Below are 11,922 nucleotides of genomic sequence, written 5' to 3' on the forward strand. Positions count from 1 at the left end.
GTAAAACATGTTAGATTCTTGCAGGTTTTTGTATCATAAAAGAATATGCAAAATCCGAAATCTACTAATGGCATATTTTACAGTACATTTTGTATGCTTTTATTAAGCAAACACATGGCGATTATAAATATTTGCAATAATTTTGTCGTGTATATGTCTTAAAATATGAAATTTCATAAAAATATGAAATTTCTTGAAAATTTTTTTCAAACTCCCACACTGTTTGCTGGGGAGATTTTTCCCACAAAAAGACACAAAATTCTCCCACAATTCAAGATAGAGAATGTATACTTTTTTCCCATGGGAACAAATTCCCAATTCGAACTTCATTCAGAATGAGGGGAGATGGGAAATGGGAAAAAACTCCCACAAAATTTTATTCAGAATTCGAAAATGTGGGAATGGGAAAAAATTCCCAACTCCCATGCGTTCAGAATAGGGCTGGGGAGCTGAAGTTTCGAAATTCGGAATTAGTTACACCAAATTATTATAGCATACTTTTGGGGGCTGTAATTTTGTTTTGTATTACAAAATGCCTATTTGCATTGAATTCGCGGTTTTTGAATTAGATTAGCAAGAGCACAACTCACGTACAGCCCTATTCTGAACATTCCCATGGGAACTGTTTCCCATGGGAGCGAAATTTCCCATTCCCATGTTTTCCATATTCTCAACGACGTGGGAACATCAAATCATGGGAATTGAATTTTCGAAATTCGAAATTAGTTACACCAAATTATGATAGCATACTTTTAGGGGGCTGTAATTTTGTTTTGTAATACAAAATGCCTATTTGCATTGAATTCGCGGTTTTTGAATTAGATTAGCAAAATCACAACTTACTTAATTCAACAACCGTGCATTGATTTATGGATTTTTTAAGTGAATGGAGTCAACGATGTGTGATGTTGTTCTAATAAGCACATTTTCTTCAGATTGTGCGAATTGGTGTAAGCATTTTTTAATTAGTAGGCAAACATAATTTTTATGTAAAAAGTAATAGGAACTTTTTAAGTTTGTAACGAATTTAAAAATTGTATGTTGATACCGAGTAATTTTAGTTAGGGGTTTAACGAGTATATCGCTAGTTTTACTTATTCCTAATGATCGCTAGAACTCGTATTTTGCATATTTTTAAAAAAATTCAAAAAGATAAGTTCGGATATTTTTCTCGGTTATTACATATTTTTGCTTGTTATTACATATCGTCACCATAAATATCCGAAGACGTATCTCAAAAAAAAAAAAAAAATAATAATAATAATAAAATACGTTTGTGATTGAATCTAAAACTAAAACACATGCCCTTGCAAAATTTCAAGCTTCTACGTTCAAAAATAACGATCCTATTCAAGAAAAGGCATTTCGGAAAATGGAATAGCATTGCAATAATTTGGCATATATGTATGTACAGCTGTGTTCAAAATAATAGGAGTGACCATACACAAAATGGAATGGTCCAAAAAACATGTTTAAACTTCTCCATTTTCGTCAATTCTGCATTTGTTTAACATTGTTGACATCCCAACTGTTAATTCATTAACAGAAATGTGGCAATATGTTTTCAATTATTTACTGTTTACACCAACATTATAAATCGTCTTAAAATTGTTTGTTCAAAAAAATAGGAGTGTGGAAGAGAAAAGAGAATAAAACAATTTTTATTTGAGTTTAGGACCAGAATTGACAATATTTTAGTTATTAGTAGTGAATTTAATAGATGTGAAGGCTGTTTGAAAACAAAAAAGGCTTTTGGATGTGGCCACAATCAGGATATTGTCCTTGCAGCTATTTTCCTATAATTTGAGCATTTATTGCGAAATCGATGGATTTTATAAACAAAACCTTTGTTGATTAGAGTTGTTTAACACCCTAGCTGTTACCTCGAACAATACATAATGATTGGTTCGCCATAATTTTGTGTATTTTGATCCTTGAGCCAAGCTTAAGCCAGGGGCCTAATTATGTGATTCGATATCGAGTTGTTTCGACCTGAGTACTCAAAGTTGGGATGACAACATTCGTTATCGAGTAAAATTATCGAATAATTGAGCATAAATTTGCGAGTAATTTCTCGAGGCCAAATTGCCTATCGTAAACAAATAAAATGAAAGATTTTTTATTGTCTTTTTGTTTAAAATGTAAAAATTGTTGTTTGTTGTCGTTTTATAGAAGAAAAACGATGTTAGTAAATAATTGGCAGCATTTTTTAGACAATATAACAAGAGAAATTGCAAAAAGTCCTTTGTAGTCGTTTTTAGAAATTGTGATAAATTTAGAATCAAAATGTAAGCAATCATTAACCATTAGTTTTGCAGTCATAAAAAAAAGTTGAAAAATAAGCATTTTTGCAAAAAAAAAATATTTAATATTAATAGCCTTTATTTTATAAGTGAAGTACATTATAAACATTTCATCCCCCGTTGTTTACCAAAGGAAATATTCTCTCAGAGAGGCTAATGCAAAACACCCACCAAGCTCTCTCTCTCATTTATTTTGAGAGAGGATTATTAAGGTAGATGTACTAGCAATCTGTTACTACAATGTCAAAAAGATTTTGCAAGAATTAATCATTTTCTTTTTTTCTTAGCACAACTTCATTCAGAAATTATTATTCAATGTATTGTTAAACAAACATTTACATTTTTCATTCATAATTTTGTTTTTATAGTTCTTGCTTTCAAACAAACACCATTTTTTACATCTACCTTCATAATATTGCCTATAGTCCACATAGGTTTTCATAGTTCGATTACCGGTTACTCTCGAAACATTCGATCAACGATTTCGATCGAATCTCGTCATGCCCATGGTTTAATAAGAAAGGTTAGCCAAAGCTTTATGTCAATTTAAATTTTTTCATTCGAGTATGCCTAAAACTTCAAAACAATATAAACAAACTGTGTATGTGTGTGTGGTGTTTGAATAATATGCCAAACAATTTTAAAAATAATCGAATTCAATGATTTTTAAAATTGTTTTTAGACCATTTGTATGGAAGAAATTTGTGAGATTTGCATTGAAACAATCAGTTTATCATATTCAAAACTCGATTATGTTGAAAAAACTTAACTCTTCATTCATTTTTCGCGTTTTTTATAAAATGCTCAGAAAATGGATTGTAAACAAACCCACTTGTTGCTTTTATTTTGAAGTTTTAGGAATTCAAGAAAAACAAGGGTTCTATAGATTTTTTTCATTTAAATCTACCTCTTTACTTATACCATGGTCATGCCGCTTTTTTATCGTGTCGAAATATTTTTCACGAGCAAATACTCGATCGAATCGAATAACGTAATTAGGCCCCAGTTTCCATTAGACTTTTATGTAAGGATTGACCAAAAAAGCGCATCTATAAGGCATTAATTTCTCGACCAAATAATGTTTTAAGGCCCTTAGCATCTTAACTACACTCGGAACAATTATTTTGTTTATATTTGAAAAATTGGATGATTGGCAGATATGAGCAATTTTTCTACACGCTTTGTTAAAAAGCTAATTTTAAGGAAATACTTCTGAAGTTGCCCTGCGAATATGTTTATTAGGTTTTGCATCGTATAAAATACAACTTTCTATGAGAACTAATCTAAATTAAGTACTTTTGAACGATAAACGTGAATTTATGTAGAAAAATATAGTACGGTGTATGCCAACCATAGAGTAGTTAAAGCCGGATTATCACAAAATGGTGTAAAACTATTTTCAACCGTTCACGCTTTAAAATATTTTTGGAATAGAAGTGAAATTGATTGTGCACATAAAGCTAACATCCTGAGGACCTCATAATTTTATTTGGTCGAAGAATAAATGACTTATAAATGCACTGTTTTGGCCGATCCTTTCATAAAGGATTAATGGAAACTGGCTGAAATTTGGTTCATGGTTCAAAATACACCAATTTATGGGATACCAATCATTATGTTTTGTTTGAGGTAACAGTCAGAGTGTTAAACAAGTCTAATCAATAAAGGTATTGTGTATAAAATCCACTGAATTCCCCAATAAGAGCTTAAGTTATTGGAAAAGTCGCAACAAGGACAATAGCCTGTTTTTAGATACTACCAAAGGACTTTTGTTTTCAAAAAAAAAAAATCAAATATATTGAATTTAGTACTATCAACTTACATATTTACAGTTTTGGTCTTAAATTCAACTAAAAATATTTTTATTGTCCTTTTTCTTCCACACTCCTATTTTTTTGAACAAAAAAATTTAAGACGATTTATAATGTTGGTGTAAACAGTACATAATTTAATAAATATTGCCACATTTCTGTTAATGAAATAACAGTTGGAATGTCGACAATGTTAATAAAATAAAAAATAAGCCAAAATGGAGGAGTTTAACCATGTTTTTTTGGACCATTCCATTTTGTGTAAGGGCACTCCTATTATTTTGAACGCAACTGTATGTACGCCTGTGATCTTTGTCGTGTCGTTGAGGAGACTAACACGTTTTCAATAGAACGTTGGTCGTCTGATTTAAAAAACCCGAAAGTTATATTACGAAAATGAATAAAAGTTGTAAAGATTGTATATTATGGTTATTTTCCAATATATTTTAATAATTATTGCCAAAAATTCTTTTGAAATTGATTTGTTTTTACTTGTTGTTCTGCGTTAATAGAATCAACCATGACTCTTTTTCTCGTATTTCAATACATATGGTCTGTTCCAGAACTGCAAAAATCTACTAATTTTTACTACTTTTTTTGTTTTGTTCGATAACATAAAGGAAAATTTTTTATCGGTGTAAAACATGTTAGATTCTTGCAGGTTTTTGTATCATATAAGAATATGCAAAATCCGAAGTCTACTAATGACATATTTTACAGTACATTTTGTATGCTTTTATTAAGCAAACACATGGCGATTATAAATATTTGCAATAATTTTGTCGTGTAGATGTCTTAAAATATGAAATTTCATAAAAATATGAAATTTCTTGAAATTTTTTTTCAAACTCCCACGCTGTTTGCTGGGGAGATTTTTCCCACAAAATTCTCCCACAATTCAAGATAGAGAATGTATACTTTTTTCCCATGGGAACAAATTCCCAATTCGAACTTCATTCAGAATGAGGGGAGATGGGAAATGGGAAAAAACTCCCACAAAAATTTTATTCAGAATACGAAAATGTGGGAATGGGAAAAAATTCCCAACTCCCATGCGTTCAGAATAGGGCTGTTAATTCAACAACCGTGCATTGATTTATGGATTTTTTAAGTGAATGGAGTCAACGATGTGTGGTGTTGTTCTAAACAAACATAATTTTTGTGTATAAAGTAATAGGAACTTTTTAAGTTTGTAACGAATTTAAAAATTGTATTCGGAATAATTTTAGTTAGGGGTTTAACGAGTATATCGCTAGTTTTACTTATTCCTAATGATCGCTAGAACTCGTATTTTGCATATTTAAAAAAAAAAAATTCAAAAAGATAAATTCGGATATTTTTCTCTATTATTACATATTTTTGCGTGTTATTACATATCGTCACCATAAATTTCCGAAGACGTATCTCAAAAAAAAAAAAAAAAAAAAAAAAAATACGTTTTTAATTGAATCTAAAACTAAAATACATGCCATTGCAAATTTTCAAGCTTCTGCGTTCAAAAATAACGATCCTATTCAAGAAAAGGCATTTCGGAAAATGTAATAGCATTGCATATATGTATGTACGTTTGTGTGATCGTTGTCGTGTCGTTGAGGAGACTAACACAGTTTCAATAGAACGTTAGTCGTCTGATTTAAAAAACCCGAAGGTTATATTACGAAAATGAATAAAAATTGTAAAGATTGTATGGTTATTTTCCAATATATTTTAATAATGTTTTTTCAAAATAGTCTGGCTTAATCCCATTGTTGTTGTTTTAATATTTTAAAACAACTATTTTATTAGTGGAAAAGATTTGGCATTGTTCGCCAAGGGGTAAGGCAGGGAATACTATAGTTTCGATCCACGCCACTGAATCTCATCAGTTCCCTTGTTTCTTGTTTGTGGATATTCTCCACCGAAGTTATTTTTTTAATAACTTCTTCAACAAGAAACTTTTTATACCCAAACATCAATCGTCAGCTCGAAGTATAAAGGTAAGCAAAGAAAAAAGTTCAAAGAGAAGTTTTTCCTTGGCAACTTCATACAACTCCGACGAAAGTGTCTGCGAAAACAATTCAAACCTCTTCCACTTGTATGTGTCGTCGAATTTTGACGAATGCACACACCAAAATTTGGTTGGTCTGCTTTACAGCAAAAACAACACACGTCGTGCCAGTGTCTCCAATTTGAAGCATTGTGGCGTTTTTGCAAATTGCAAACGCTATCCCAATAAAAAAAACGCCACAAGGCTTCAAATTGGAGACACTGGCACGACGTGTGTTGTTTTTGCTGTAAAGAAGACCAACCAAATTTTGGTGTGTGCATTCGTCAAAATTCGACGACACATACATGTGGAAGAGGTTTGAATTGTTTCGCAGACACTTTCGTCGGAGTTGTATGAGGTTGCCAGGAAAAACTTCTCATTGAACTTTTTTCTTTGCTTACCTTTATACTTCGAGTTGACGATTGATGTTTGGGTATAAAAAGTTTCTTGTTGAAGTTATTAAAAAATAACTTCGGTGGAGAATATCCACAAACAAGAAACAAGGGAACTGATGAGATCCAGTGGCGTGGATCGAAACTATAGTATTCCCTGCCTTACCCCTTGGCGAACAATGCCAAATCTTTTCCACTAATAAAATAATTGTTTTAAAATATTAAAACAACAACAATGGGATTAAGCCAGACTATTTTGAAAAAACAAAATTGCAAACGCTATCCCAATAAAAAAACGCCACAATGCTTCATATTTTAATAATTATTGCCAAAAATTCTTTTGAAATTGATTTGTTTTTAATTGCTGTGCTGCGTTAATAGAATCAACCATGACTCTTTTTCTCGTATTTCAATACATATGGTCTGTTCCAGAACTGCAAACATCTACTAATTTTTACTACTTTTTTTGTTTTCTTCGATAACATAAAGGAAAATTTTTATCGGTGTAAAAATGTTAGATTGTTGCAGGTTTTTGTATTATATAAAAATATGCAGAATCCGAAGTCTACTAATGACATATTTTACAGTACATTTTGTATGCTTTTTGTAGTGTATTTCATTATTACATTTCATACACATGGCAACTCTGTTTCTATGTTATAAATTCTCTCTTTAGTCAAAGTATCTTTTGTACTAATTAGTATTCGTTACATTTTGGTAACTGCCATTTTGCCTACTAGTTATGATTAGCTTGTTCACTTCGATTTCAACTATCAACCAGATCAAACCGTTCGACTCCATTGTTAATCTTTTATATCTTTGTTGTTACTTATTTATTAAATAAAGCATCATTATTTAATCAGTATCAAACGCGTGCTTATTTTCAATATAAATACACAACACTTTTATTAAGCAAACACATGGCGATTATAAATATTTGCAATAATTTTGTCGTGTAGATGTCTTAAAATATGAAATTTCATAAAAATATGAAATTTCTTGAAATTTTTTTTTTCAAACTCCAACACTGTTTTCTGGGGAGATTTTTCCCACAAAAAGACACAAAATTCTCCCACAATTCAAGATAGAGAATGTATACTTTTTTGCCATGGGAATAAATTCCCAACTCGAACTTCATTCAGAATGAGGGGAGATGGGAAATAACTCCCACAAAAATTTTATTCAGAATACGAAAATGTGGGAATGGGAAAAAATTCCCAACTCCCATGCGTTCAGAATAGGGCTGATAATTTTTTTGTATGATTCAAATCATTTGTATTTGTTTTGGAATGATTAAAAGTGAATACAATTTTGAAACTGATATCAGTAATACGTTCTCCTTCGGGGGAGTGGCGGGTCATACGGGAGAACCATGGATATGGGTCCAAGGGTCAAAATTTTCAAAACTAATGGGAATTTCTTCACATTTCAGTTGTCAATCTTATAAAATTCAAAGTTTAGAGTGCAGTTGCATTTGCAAAAGCCAGAAGTCTGGGTGTTGAAAAACATATGATCGTAGGGTTTGGTCCATATCAGAACGATGGATACTGGTGCATTGAATTTGTAGCGGACGGTATTCACCCTTATTACGGTTGGCGTAGTCGTATGCGTTCTAATGTCGTAGGCGTAGTTTACTTTTTTTATATGATGAAAAACGACATACTACGATCATTTTTTTATTTTATAGCATCATAGATCCATATCAAGGCAAATTCATATAAGGTATATGCATGAATTACAACAACTAACAAATTTACAAAAACAACATTGTTGTTATTGAAAATTAATTGTCAAAGATAAATATTGAATAATAGGGTCGTTCCAAAAATTTTTTCAGGAAAAACAGAAATACGTTATGAAAATCATCTAAAATAGAACAAATTTGAATCAAAATGTAAATATAACGCATTCAGAACTCTCGTAGGTAATTTTTATTACTCGTTTATGATGAAAATATGTAAGTATTTTATGGTAGCAAATTTCGAAGTTTCAAATTTCACGAGTAGACCCTATTACATTTTGAAAACCAAATTTACAAAAAAGTAAAAATACAGCTGATTGTCACTTCTACCTTCTATAAATGTGCCTTGATTTTTTCTTTTCAATTTTACTTCTTGTTTCTTCGAAAATATTCACTGCAACCAGTGTTCGAAAACAAACAGTACCTTATCATAAGGTACCGTACATGTTACACAAACACTAAACAAATTTATAAAGTTTATGTACACGTACCCAAACTTTAAAAAATCCATTTTAGCGTTTACGTACATGTACCTAACTAGAATCCAAAAGTTCGTCAAACACACATATTTGGTACGCAACCACCATCGTAATGTAACAACCGAAATGGTTGCGTACAGAAGCGCGTACCTTAAGAAACCACGTAGTGTACATCATAATGTACCTTTACAAAGGAAGTGGTGGTAGGGTACACTTACATTTGTTTGGTTAATAAATTATTAGAAAATATTAGGTTTATTTATTTTTTTGTGGAATAAATACAAATAAGATATAATTAAATATAAATGAATATTTATCTTCTATTTATTAGGACTATAATGACATTATTTAAATGTCATAAATACATATGCAAGAATTGGTAATGCCTAAGCAACACGTTCCTATCTAATTTTTAAAATCTTGACAATTTGTTAAAGGGTTGCTATGGGTGATAGAGGTATATTTTTGACAATTTGAACTTTAAGGGTACGAAGAGTATTAAAGTTGTTCCATTTGTATTGTGAAAACAAGTGGAACCATAATTACAAAATATTATTATACATATTGTCCGACGTTTTGCATGTATTCCAATTGGTAATTAGAGTTATTTTTAATATTTGTTTAGCAACGTCAAGAAGAACAGTTGGAAATAATTTATTTTAAGTTTGATACCAATACACTAATATAATAAAATATCTTGTCGTTTTATGATTTCAGAATAAAAATAAATTTTAAATCACTATAAGAATTACTTTTTTGTGTTTTTTTCCAAATTATGAGTTGCCGTTGATGTACTCAAGGACTTATACCTAGCGATGAATTCAACATCCGTTCTTTGGGTCTGCTCTATTTTTTTATAGTTTATTGTATAGGTATAGTTTGAAAATCAGAAAATCATCGAAAATAAGGTAGAGGCAAGGCACATTTATAGAATGTAGAAGTGACAATCACCTGTATTTTTTCTTTTTTTGTAAATTTGGTTTTCAAAATGTAATACGGTCTACTCTTGAATTTGAAACTTCCAAATTTGCTACCATAAAATACTTCCTTCCGTCCTAAACGTGTAATAAAATGACTACGACAGTTCTGAATGCTTTTTATATACATACTTCATTTTGGTTCAAATTTGTTCTATCATAAAGGATTTTCAAAATATATTTATGTTTTTCCTGAGAAAATTTTTAGAACGACCCTATTATTCAATATTTTCTTTTACATTTAATTTTGAATAACAACAATGTTGTTAGTCGTAATTCATGCACCTACCATATACATATATTGTCCTTGGGTGGAGGTATTTGTATAAGTAGCAATTCCCACTAAAACTATAAAGTACCTGATCGTTTTTATCTGAAATCATAAGAGGAAACCCCATCAACAAGCAGACCACATGCAACCAAATCTTTTTGGAACTCTCGGAAGACCATCATCAGCGAGATTGCTAATATTGTACAGGCAATACCGTCAAACCAAGTAAGCGTGGAACGTTTATTTTCTGCTATGAAGCACATTTTATCTGATCAGCGCAATCGCATGGCAATAAATCTTGAACATATATTAATGGTAAAAGTCAATAGGGATTTCAATTATGAAAGTTGAGCTTTCTCCTGTCAAATTCTAAATTCTTTAGTATTTTATATAATCTGTTACATATGTTTTCACATGTGACATTTTTATATTTTCGTTAAGTTTTTATAAAATAAATAAATGTTTTCATATTTACTGGTTAAATATAAAAGTAGTTACTTTTGTATGTTATTTATACGATATTCACTCTTATTTTTATGGTTGTATTTTTCCTCATACCATTCATATTTAATATTTCTTTATAAACACCACTCAAGTATACAAAACCTCTATTTGTTTTTAGGGTACGTAATGACAACCTTTATAACGTACGTACCCAACCACTTCGGTTGGGTACGTGGTTGTTACTTTACAATGGTGGTTGCGTACCAAACATGTACGCTAGGATTTTCGTTGGGTACATGTACATAAACACTAAAACATTTTTTAAAGTTTGTGTACATGTACGGTACCTTATCATAGTGTAACTTTTCATGCTAGGTACGGTACAAAACGTTATTGTACGGTACCTTAATGTATGTTTTCGAACGCTGACTGCAACAGAAAATAACTTGTTACTGAAAAATAGCCGGGTCGTCAACTGAGATTCGCAACTTCAGTTGAAGGTTGCCATACATAAAGTAATTTTGACAACTGACAACTCCACTCAACGATAATTGCTATCGATAATCGACCCCTAAATTTTTAGACATGTTATGTATTTTCAAATTTGTTGTTTTATAACGTGTCATAACTTTTTATATTTGACACGTACTTACCCAACCACTTCGGTTGGGTACGTGGTTGTTACTTTACAATGGTGGTTGCGTACCAAACATGTACGCTAAGATTTTCGTTGGGTACATGTACATAAACACTAAAACACTTTTTAAAGTTTGTGTACATGTACGGTACCTTATCGTAGTGTAACTTTTCATGCTAGGTACGGTACAAAACGTTATTGTATGTTTTCGAACGCTGACTGCAACAGAAAATAACTTGTTGCTGAAAAATAGCCGGGTCGTCAACTGAGATTCGCAACTTCAGTTGAAGGTTGCCATACATAAAGTAATTTTGACAACTGACAACTCCACTCAACGATAATTGCTATCGATAATCGACCCCTAAATTTTTAGACATGTTATGTATTTTCAAATTTGTTGTTGTATAACGTGTCATAACTTTTTATATTCTTATATTTGAGACAATCTATATATATAAAAATGGTGTAAAAAATGTATAGTAATTCATAAAATGAGAACGGCTAGGCCGATTTCTGTAAAATTTTTTGTCAGTTATTCGTATTTTCGAGGAGAAGGTCTTTACGGGAGAAAATTTTGGAAAATCTCTCTGGAAAAGTCGGAAAATTGGAAAGATCGAAAATTGAGTTTTTGTATGAAATTTTATTCCTTAATAGCGAGACGAAGTTCGCCGGGTCCGCTAGTAAACTATAAATAATTGCAAAAAAACTTAATTTTACTTTCAAAAAAAATATTTAATAAATAAATCCTAAAACGTGCAATTTTGTTGCAAATGGCCTCCACTGTAATACACCCGATAAGAACCGTCGGCAAGTGCGAAACATGTAGTTTAGTGGTTATCAA

This window comes from Musca autumnalis, unplaced genomic scaffold (genome assembly GCF_047663935.1).
Source record: "Musca autumnalis isolate F117 unplaced genomic scaffold, ASM4766393v1 scaffold_5, whole genome shotgun sequence".
Lineage (NCBI taxonomy): Eukaryota > Metazoa > Arthropoda > Insecta > Diptera > Muscidae > Musca > Musca autumnalis.